Consider the following 12,067-nt stretch of genomic DNA (forward strand, 5'->3'; position numbering starts at 1 on the left):
TGTGTGAATGAATTGCGCGCTTGTGTCAGTCTTAGTCGAGGGAAAGGGAAATTTTATCAAAATACAATGAAGGCGCGGTTGGGCGATGGAATCTGGGGCTGCTGGCAGAGTGTGGTAACAGACGAGAGCCAGCAGGCCAGGCAAGGTAAACATGGCACTCGCGGGCGCGGACCTGCAGTGGCGGTATTGCACGCACGATTTGTTTTTTGTGGAACAGCAGCGAGGCACGAAACTGCAGCGAAGCTTTAAGTTGGTGCGATGTATGAGGCGGGCCACTAGGCGAGATCCAAGAGTGGCGATCCGTGAATGGCTGACGTGTGGGAATTTATCCCTGCCATAGTTTCTGTCTCTCTCTGAAAATGGTTCAAATGGCTCTGAGCACTATGCGACTTAACTTCTGAGGTCATCAGTCGCCTAGAACTTAGAACTACTTAAACCTAACTAACCTAAGGACATCACACACATACATGCCCGAGGCAGGATTCGAACCTGCGACCGTAGTGGTGGCTCGGTTCCAGACTGTAGCGCCTAGAACCGCACGGCCACTCCGGCCGGTTGTCTCTCTCTGACACTGTCAGAAGCGAGGGAGAAACCAGTATAAATAGACGAGCAATTTTAGCTTGACAGAGTGTGCCAGGTCAGTCGAACGTCGGGACGGACCCATGCTGGTCTGCACTTACACGGGCCAGTCTGGCAGCAATCTTATACGTATTCTGCATAAACTTCTACTTTGTTTCTATGTACTTGTTTGGGCTATATTCCGTCTCCAGGGACGAAACACAGGGGCGAGATGGAACGGTAGCCTGGAACTAGGAGATCACACAGTCTGCCTGAAAGAGGGCAATGAGAGCAGTCTGCAGAGGGTCCAGGAGGGGCTCGGTTCCACTCCAGTCTACGGGCCACGTTCGCTTCCCACCTGGGGTACCGGGGTCCGGGCGAGGCGTTTGCTGCGGGAGGCGCAGCATCGCCAGAGATGGCAGCGGGTATTTCCATCCGGCAAACACTACAAGCGGCAAGTTGCGGCACAGCGTCCAGGAGGGCGCGGGTTCGAGCCTGGTCCTGTCCTGGGAGCAGCGGTGGCCCGAGGGCCATGGATGACCAGTACATCCACCTTCGTCCCACGGTCGGACAGAGCAGGCCAAACGGGGCGGAGGGCGCCGAAGACCAGGGACTGTAGCAGTCTCCAGAATCGCGGGCAGCAGCGCGGCGCAAGTCGCAACGCATAGGTGGGCGACGGCCGGGAGAGCGGCGGCCGACTTCCATCGGTGGGCGGCCTTGATGACGACACCAGCGGCGTCAACATACCAGGAGTCTGCAGAGCTGGCTAGACTCGCGGGACATCAGCGGGCAGCATGCTGACACTACGCTTCACCATCGAGTACTGTAAATTAGCTGAATAAAGCAATCTTACCGAATACCGCTGTCTCACTCTGCACTGCTCCTCAACGCTCTTGAACTTGCTCGTCCTCCTGACGAAATATGGCGCGGTGGGTCCCGGCTTCAGCTCTGCCATCTGGAGTCCCGGGTTCGACACATCGATCGCGCAACACAATGAATGCTGTGCAGTGAGGTGGCTGAAGTCATAGCGTAGACAGATAGTGCAAGTAGCGAGTACAGAAGTTATAAGCGGGCAGTGTACTGGCGGAGCAGCTATTTGTAATGAGGTTAGTCAGGTGATTCTTGTGAAAAGGTTTCCGACGTGATGAAGGCTGCACGATGGGAACTAACTTACTTTGAGTGAGGAGTGGTATTACGAGCTAGACGCATGGCACATTCCATTTCGGAAATAGTTAGGGAATTCAATATTCTGCGATACGAAGTGTCAAGAGCGTGCCGGGAATACCAAGTTTCAGGCATTACCTCTCAGAACATAGAACACAGTGGCCGATGGAAGGGAGAGACGGGAGAAGCACCGTACCGGCAACACTTTGGCAGTTACGTGCGGCTGTAAAGGCAGCACGGCACAGTATTTCTGCAGAGGACTTCCAGTCACTTACTGAGCCACTGCCCCGTTGAGTTGCTGCAGTACACTTCACTGAAGGAGGTTGTAATGGTACTTGAATTACGTAACCATTACGGCATCTCACCTCAACCTCTCGATACCAGCAATATTCTACCGTGTTTCTGTAAAATAGTTAACATATTTCTGTGACAACATTCAGATTTTATTTCATTAATGTAGAGGTACTTCGATACATCGATATGTATATATTGCAATGATATTATTCTTATGTTTTATTCTTTCTTTTGTCACTATGATCTTTGACGTACTTGTAACTCTGATTTATGGGCGCGTAAGCGGTTATTAGAGAGTCAAGCTTTGGTCGTCATGTTAAAAAGGCGCAAATTGTAGTCAGTTTATGAAATGTGAACTCAAACAGTGAGGAAGATATTTTCAAGTATGTTTTATATTTTGAAGTGATGTTTTGAAACGAGTTACGTGATATTGCAACAAAACTAATAAAAAGGAGGTGCTGATTACCTTCTTACGTCACCGTTGACCTAACTTGCAAAAGTTTAATCTTCAAGAATGGGACTGTGCGGCTAGTCCCGGCGGAGGTTCAAGTCCTCCCTCGGGCATGGGTGTGTGTGTTTGTCCTTAGGATAATTTAGGGACTGATGACCTTAGTAGTTAAGTCCCAAAGATTTCACACAATTCAAGAATGGTTTATGAAACCCATCTATAAAACTTTTGAATATCGCAGAATAACACCTAGGCCTCCTTGCATCCGAGCTTGGAATCATCACTACCTAGATTTTCGACGATTGAGCCATGAGTTCACAACGAGACCAGCGTGGGAAACACGAAAAGATGAGTGCCTAGTTTATCCATTATTTAAGAAATGACTTTATTAACTGTGCTCTAATGACACCTGCCACATAATATAACTTTGTTGTTGCCCGAAAATGCAATATTCAGCAGCGCGAGCAACAGTAGAATCATAATTAATTTTTGACCCTTGTTGTGGTAGGGTTGTTAGAAGGTCCAAGACGATATTACGAAATATAACATGATTTCCGTTATCTCTGTGTATGTCTCGTGTCATTGAATGCCGACAAGCCTCCACCGGTGGCCTCATCCAACTAACTGCTTAGCATCTGTCAGTGTCAAAGTAATTTTGAAAAGGCTGTAAATCAAGCCACACAGCTTGACTGCCCGAACCGTGTTTGTTGTAGGGGAACGGCGGTGGAGGTGTGGCGGTTCGACATTGCGGGCGCGCCGAACAAATTTATCGACCGCCAGTCCCGCACGCGAGGAGAAGCCAGCTTTTTATCTCGTGCACGTGCACGTGCGACATGGCCCGTTGCGTCCTGCACTCGGCTGCGCGTGTGTGGCGGCGCGTTGTGTACGGCGCCGCTGCTGGCGCTGGCTCGGCCGTCCCGTGGGCGCCGGCTGGGCCGCTCGTTAGGGGTAGCTGCCTGCCTGCCGCCCCTCCCCCTCTCCCGCCGTCGCTGTACCGGGGGATGAGGCGCGGCCGGAGCGAATCAAAGGTCTGGCCTGCTCGGTGCGACACGGCGCGTCCCCTGCGCGCTGCTGTATAGGCTGCACTGCGCGACAGCTTGCCTCGCTCCGGCACGGGCGACGCCGCTGCGAATGCTCCTACCGCTCGTTTTATTATTCTTTCCTCCGATCCGCGTCCTCGCTGCCGCGGATCCCCGAGCCCTCTCTCCCTGCCGTTTCTGTTTTTCTTCCTTTTTTCCCCTCGGCGACCGTCGAGCGAAGAAGTGCAGTCGACAGCTCATAACAAGAGCAGCGGCAGTTGCGGGCAGCAACGGCAGTTCGTTTGACTGCCGCCACCGCCCGTCCTGTATCGATTGCGGCAGCGGACGGCGCCGACCGCGGAGGCAGGCCTCAGCTGAAGATCCTGACCCGGAGGTCTTATTTGGGGAACCTCCACGGACAATCATAGCCCGGATGTACCTGACTACAGAACACTATCAGACTTGTGCACCGATTTTAGCGACCGTGCCCATAGAGGTATCTGTAGCTCCACATAAAGATGTAGAACACTTTGTAATCAGTGCAGCCACAGCCGGGATATCTTTTGAAGATATGACCGCATAAGCTGTAAAAACTTTAATTTATAAGCATGACTGGTTTCACAGCACTTGAGGATTCAGCTAGAATGCTGCGGAGCCGATAGTGCCTAAAAATAAAGAACATACTGATGATGCAGTCTTATATTCTAAATCTAGATAAAGAGTTCTTGCAGTGACGAATGTATATGCAACAGCGAGCATAGGCGACGAATGACAACAGACAATACTATCGGTATAAATTAATAGTGGTAGCAAATCAGACGGCAGCGCCACAGGCGAAGACGGACCAACATAGGAGAGAGACAAAACGTAAATTAGTAATATAAGCTGGATGATACACTACAGTAATTAGCTACTGACGCAGGTGAATCACAGGTGATATCCATGCCAGGATAAACGCTGCTACAAACGTGTGTCTAATTCACTATTCTTGAGTGGCCTTAATTTGTACATAACTACAGGGTGTTTGGAAATTAACGTTACCGATTTCTAGGACTTGTAGAGGGGAATGAGTACATAATATTTTGAACAGAAACCCATGTCCGAAAACGTACCGTTTCCTTTGTACGATGGTTTCAATTCTGATGTTCATCTCATTCACTTCTGCTTGAAGAACTCAATTCGACGTTAGGCAGTATAATTATTAGGTAACAATCCGAAGGAAACATAACGAAACATCCATTTCTCAGTCAAGCACGTTTGTTTTCATTAACACTTAAACATTAAGTGTTTAAGTTATTCCAAAACAAAAAGGAACACAGCTTACTTTACGTACAGAACAGAACTGATGCATTACAACACCTGCTCGATGTGGTGACCACGAACGTTGTTACAGGCATTGTACCTATGAAGCATACATACACTCCATCCCACTTGGTGTCTTTTCAGTTTCTAATGGAGCGGCCAGAACTCGTGCCAGCAGATCTTTCTCTGTTTCTTCAGGAGTCTCGTAAATTAAACTTTGCATACGATCCCACAAGAAGTAGTCCATTGGAGTAAATCCGGCGATCGCGGTAGCCATGTTTTTGGACCACCTTGACCTATTCATTTTTCACCATATCGTCTGTTGAGATGTCTCCGAATCGCACGTGACAAGTGAGGTGGTTTATCATCATGCTGAAGCCCCATTTCCTGACGGACATTCAGTGGCAGTATACGTCATCCTGACCACTCTGTTGCATAACAGGGCAAACAACTTTGATACTTTTCTCTTTCCCTCGACAGACGTGGACGCGCGGTACATCAGAAATGAAACCACTGGGTTCTCCATCAAAATATTATGTACTCATTCCCCTCTACAAGTCCTCGAAGTTCGTAATGAGAATTTCCGTAGACAATGTATGTAATAACTGGCAAACAGCGCACTTCCTGGGTATTCATTTTTACAAAATGGTACTTTTCCGGCCATTGGTTCCCCTTCAAAATATTATGTACTCACTCCCCTCTACAAGTCCTAGAAGTTAGTAACGGGAATTTCCGAACACGCTGTATTTAACAACTCGCAGATACGGCACTGCCCGGGTATTCATTTCGCCAATTTTCTATTGGAAACGTATAGCTTTGTGCGCTGGACTCAGCTGCTTAACGTACCTACTATACAAATTTATAAACCTCTCTGTAGCAACATCTATTCCTAGTTCTATGGACGACTGTTGTTTTAACCCACAGTCGTGTACGCTACGCAGTTGAAAGCTGTCAAAAACGCTGTCAGCTGTCAGGGATTTTCTTAAGTTCACTCGACTGCAGTAGTGTCTTAGTAGTAAAGAATAAATGTATTAAAACTTCATTCATGATGCGGCATTGTTTCAACTATCCCTTTTTTAATGACAGCATACCTTCTGAATTTTCTGTAGTACTATGATATAATTTTATAGGTACATTCAGCGGCATATGCGGATACAATCTGAAAAATGTGTCGCGAATAGTGAGGGTGACAAAGAAGTAATAAATTTAGACATCCTTCATAATGTTTATGACGTCATACCTCCTGAACTATATGTGGTACTACGAAAGTTTTTGGAGGAGCATTTAGCTGCATATGTGGAGATTCCCTGCGAAATTTATTGCGGATATAGTAGCACAGACGTATACTTCATGCATGACGCGGCAGTTTTTCACGCCTCTCATTTTTTATGACGTCACATCCCCTGAACTATAAAAGGTAGATGTTTCTTCCTTCTCAACGATTGCTGCCTGACAGTAAGAGATATGTGCACCAAGTCTGATTGAATCAGTCTAATGGTTTAGGAGATGTGGAACACACACACACACACACACACACACACACACACACACACACACACACATGCATACATACATTTTTATAATATGAATGTATTGAAATATGACGTACTGGCAGGGGCACAGTTGCTGTCTTGCCAACCAGCTACGGAAATAACATGAATTACACGAGAGACCACTGACCGAAAGTCACAATATACAGTTTCAGTCTCTCACAGAAAGATGACAAGAAAAACCGTTACGAAAACAACGTTCGTACTATTTATTATATTCCTTCCTACCGTACATGAGGGATGGTATAGAAAGGGAAACAGACTTGCAATTCTCTGATCAGGCTACGCATATGAAACTCACAGAAAACAGCGTCCTATTGTAAAATCCACAAATTATTCTCACAAAGTATCTTCTCACAAGGAGAGCTTACTTTCGTTTCAATTTCAAAGAGACTACTAAGACATAACAGAGGTGTTGAGGTATAAATATCAAACGGACACACATGCCTATGTTGTTGTCTTGTGGAAAACTATTCATGTAATCTACAAGTCCCTATTTTCTATAAAACTGGGGTCATTGTGTAAAGTAATACAGCGTCGCGCAAAATTAGGGGCCAATTAGGAACGATAGCACAAATTAACTGCAGCAATGCATCTTACACGTGAGTAATGACGAGATCTCATCAAAGAATACCGCATATGACTCAGCTTAGATCGGCGTCCTTCCTTCCCAGAAACCATAATGTGTCTCTCCACTCCTTCAAGGTGTTTTCTTTCGCGCTAAGCGCTTCCTCTATACTCACTAAGAACTAACGGAGATATTAATGTTGTAAGTTCGCGTGTCGATTCAAAGAAAACTATTCACTGCGGGTTTGGCTCAGTTATCGTGCGCAGCTTTCGAGATGTCATGTGATGTGCAGAACAATTGTATCGCAGTAAGTCAAACGAGGCTAACTGAAATGGCAGCGGTCCTCTGATTTGCAGCAGAGTGAAGGTCTACAGGAGAGGCTCAGACGACTCTGCGACGGTACTGGATGCGAATTTCTCGACGTCCGCCTTCGGGTACAAAATCGTAGCGCTCCCCATAATAGGTCAAGCGCGCACTACTACTTAGGTGACAGCCAACAATAGTCCACGTCCGAAATCCTTGACATCTTTTGACTGACACATTTTGCAGTCACTACTTCTCTACAGCAAGACAATATTCTTTACATCCTTTTATACTCTCAGGTTTGCCTGTCATGTTATCTAGTGGTCAGTCCCACTTTACATGTGTATCCAAATACCTTTTGATCAAGAGGGGTATGTACTCCACAAGCAAAATGTGTACAGTATCATTCCCGTTCCAGTTGAGACAACAGTTCGGACGAATAATTATCTGGCTTTGACTTTAGTTGTAGTAGCCATTTTATTCATTTTGAATGCGACACGGCGGATTTTCCCGTCTTGTGAATCTCTTCTCGACTGTTAAGTATGCATCTAGCATCGGCATCAATCTGAGGAGTTAGTTCGCTCTTAATCGGCTTGTAGTGTGTGAGAGGTGCAAATCCGTGCAGAGTAGTAGGATCGAATCGAACTAGGCTGAGTTAACGACAACAGACTTTTCCGTTACACTAGGTGTTTTTCGGAACTTTGTAAGTCGGATGTAAACTTGCGAGACGTCTTGGTGGGAAGCAGCAGTTTCCAGAGAAGTTCTATTAGCGAGAAACGGAATGAGCAATGAGAGCGCCTGAATTCAGATCCTGAGGCTGATTGGCCGAAAGGCCTAAATCTTTAAACGGTTTCGAGAGTTGTTTTTAGCTCTGTGGGTAGAGATTCAGCCGACAGTCCTTCTGGGTGAAGCAGCCTTTTTGAATGTGTGTGGTAGGTGATATTTAAAACGTGTCAGCAGTTGGTGATCCACACTGAACGGAAGCAGTAGTTTCCCATATAAAAGATTCAGGACATCTATTTGGCAAATAGGAAGCAACCTTAATATACTACATGCACTGAAAAAAGGACACAGAATGTTTGTGTATGAGGTACCAGAAGTCTATATACAGAAAAAAATTGGGGAACATCTTCTCAATAACAATAATGATACAGGTTCAACCACCTTTTTCTAAAGCTTTGACATGGTACTTCAAGCATTATCATAATTTACAGTTTTAATGCACAACAATTACCGTAATCAGTACCATTTACCGCCCAATAAGTTCATCCTACAATGCATGTGTGTAATCTGATGTAATCTTTTTATGTACAAGAAATTAATATAATAATTGAAGTGCGCACATATCTGTATTCAAGAGCAGCCTGTTAACATTTTTTAAACAAAAGAAAACATATTTAAGTATACAACTATTTAATCATTATTTTTGCATTCAGTGCTGCAGCACATTCATATTAAAAAGAGAAATGTATATATAGCTGCCTAAAATAATAACTGAGTTGAGCGTATGTCAGTATTCTGGTGCAGCTCATTCATTTATTTAAAAATAAACATATTTTTGAAGAAACCATTTTATCTTGTATCTCCATACCCAATGTAAACAAGCATGTCTGTAGCATGTACAACTTCCTTGAAACTACTGTGTAAATGTAATGTGCAGTGGAGACTACATACCTAAGACAACAGCATGCAGACCTTTTACAACTCTACCGCACCTATAAGCACAATTCACCGTCAGAAATTCATGCTTTTTTACCCTTAAATTCCCTTTACTAAAACAATAATTTTCATCATTGGCAAAAGACGAAAAGTAACCTACATTGCCCATGGTCTCCGAGTGTGAAAAGATGTCTGTACTCTTCACCAACACCAGCGACGTAAATAAACAGTCTTCTACCTACAGACGATGATGTAAACCATCAAACGTGTAGTTGAAAAATAAACAAGTGACTGACGCAGAAATTGTTTTATTCGCACAACCGATGTTCTTGCAAACTTAGTGTGCCTATAATTAGTTCACAACCATTGTCAGCCTTGTACTAACTTCTATCAGACTCCGTTATCCGTTTATTTTATCAAGGGGAAAGTTGCGTAAATCCTTCCACCACTATCTTTACTTTGCCAAACCTAGTGGATATCACCGTTTCCATATTAGTTAGGTATTTTATTGATGAATTTTAGTTTCTACTTGTTCAAATTTGTGCATAGTTGGAAATAAACATTTTCGTGGCTCTCAGCACATTCTATCATTCCAGTACACGGAAAAATTTGACATTACGTTGGCGGGCTCATATTAGTGGACGAAATATTTTAATTGATTCTGTATATGAGGGTACTCTAGTCACTGAGCCTGACAAAATAAATAGTAATTTACATTCTTTATTCGATTGTGCACACATTTTAAGTAACTGATTGGGGGATGTTTTTCTGTGCAGACGTAAATTCTGGGTTAGAAAGTTCATAATAGGTACCCTCACGCCTCATTTAAATACACGGCATCTCTCAAGGTTAATGGTCACAGGACTAGGGAAAGTGTGTTGATATGCATACTGGGGAAACGTTTAACGAACAGAGGTGTTGTTCAAAGGGCCTTAAAGGCCATGTCTTCACAAAGTGGAGCATTATCCTGAACTTCATTAAAAGAATAATAGATACCTGATACGAGCAAACTTTGATATTCGCCATTGTTCAGCGTGGGTTAGGGACGGACTATGGACGCATATACGTTCTCACTCAAGAGTTCAAACATTCACAGAATAACCGAATGAGACGAAACTGGCTTCTACCTCGCGGCCGGAACAAAACCGAAATTCATTCGAAAACAAGATGCATGACGTGAATCGTGACAGGTAAAGACCATGTACTACTCTGTCTTAATTGATAGCCAAATGATCACTAGCAGTAATCCCATAAACCTTCTAACCAGTGGCTTCGCTTTACGGTTACCGTAAATTCCTGACTTGATGTATCTAACTCCCATTCAATATCTCCGTCTAAGTGCACACATATTCACCACAAACCAGCTCAGCGATTTTTCTGTAACTGACTAACCCTGTACAAAATCCATCCTGCCTTGTCTCCGTGATCAGAGTCAGAAAAAACTTGGAGGGGATTAACTGACCAATCAACAAGACGAATACTGTAGTGGTGTCAAACCCCTCCTGCAATAAGAAGACACGACAGACGATGCCTGTCTCTCGGACCTCAAAATTTTTCACCAATTCAAAGTCTTCAATTTGAAAAAAGCATCAATGGCGCGCGGATTCAAGTCACCAGTCGTTTCCAGACAGCTCTGAAAGATAAACTCAGCTGTCGTTCTCAGGCCTCTGCTGCAAAGCTGAAGCAAGAAATTCGACCTGAATTCACCAACTTGCATGCATTTTCAATTGCACCCTCATTCTTTCACTCCAGCGATCATACATGCTTAGTAGTGGTTGTAACAGGTACATTAGTGTTCAAAAATGGTTCAAATGGCTCTGAGCACTATGGGACTTAACATCCGAGGTCATCAGTCCCCTAGAACTTAGAACTACTTAAACCTAACTAACCTAAGGACATCACACACATCCATGCCCGAGGCAGGATTCGAACGTGCGACCGTAGCAGTCCCGCGGTTCCGGACTGAGCGCCTAGAACCGCTAGACCACCGCGGCCGGCTACAGTAGTGTTCTGAATTAAATGTAACGAAAGTGAAAATAAAACATTTTCGGTTTCCATAATGATCTTCCTTCCTGATACGGAAAAAAAGTGAGAAGGCGCAGACAGAGTTCTATAAAACCACGGCATTATATGAAACGTGGACTAACTGACACCTTTCAGTCTCCTAAACATTTTCTTTCGTGATGTACTACATCCGCCTTCTAGTACCTGCCGTAAATTTTGTTGCACGTTTATCTTATATTCTCTTCTCAGTTAAAAAGGCCAGTGACAGTTCGCACCCCCCCCTTCTTTCTACAGTCTTAATGTTTCTGTTAGTCTGATCTGCTGTAGGTACCATATACTTGAGTATCATTCAAGTTTAGATCATACAGATTTTTTGTATGTAAAAGGTGAAGTTTGTCAGTATCTGTACGCAACATATGTATCATAGCTTACGATTTCCTTCAATGACGAATAAGCCTACATGACCATTGCAGTTCATATCTCTACATAATTTTACTCCAAAACATTTGTATGACAGGACTGTTTCTACTTGTGACTCATTAATTAAACAAAGCCACACTTATACGTATCGCCAAGTGCATCACAGTCACTGCCCCAGTATCACAGAAACGTCTGCCCACTTCTCCAAACAGTGTTGGTATCATAATTCGGCACCTATAAAATTTAAAATTACTCACATACGTCAGAACTCGCATCGTCCGCTATAACGCAAAGGGACTACGCCCTAAGACACGAGTGACGTTCCATGTTGATTTATAGCTCATTTTGTCCCAGCATTCGCGGGTGCACCATTTGACTCATAATTACAGTTGCAGCATGTAGTACCCTGGTCTAACCGTAGGTGGTAGGACAGTTATGAGAATTGCAATCCCCCCCACGGTACAGCCCATTTTCCCATTTCCCAACTGTTTTCATTACGTGAACGGACAACTTGGAGTGTGATCATCAGGGACAGTAATGGACGACGTGATTTCTGTGGAAGGAGAGTATAAACACTGCGGGTATTCACAGGCGACTGGAGAGTGTGGACGTTCTGAAAAGTGGTCTTGCGACTCCATGTTCGTTGCTATACACGTTGGGAAAACTCGGCTGCCATCGCTGAAATGGGGTTCCAAGTGCTGACACATCCACCGGATACAGATTACGCTGATACAATATCTCCCTACTTAGCACTCATATACAACCGCTAGCTCACCGA

This window comes from Schistocerca serialis, chromosome 8 (genome assembly GCF_023864345.2).
Source record: "Schistocerca serialis cubense isolate TAMUIC-IGC-003099 chromosome 8, iqSchSeri2.2, whole genome shotgun sequence".
Classification (NCBI taxonomy): domain Eukaryota; kingdom Metazoa; phylum Arthropoda; class Insecta; order Orthoptera; family Acrididae; genus Schistocerca; species Schistocerca serialis.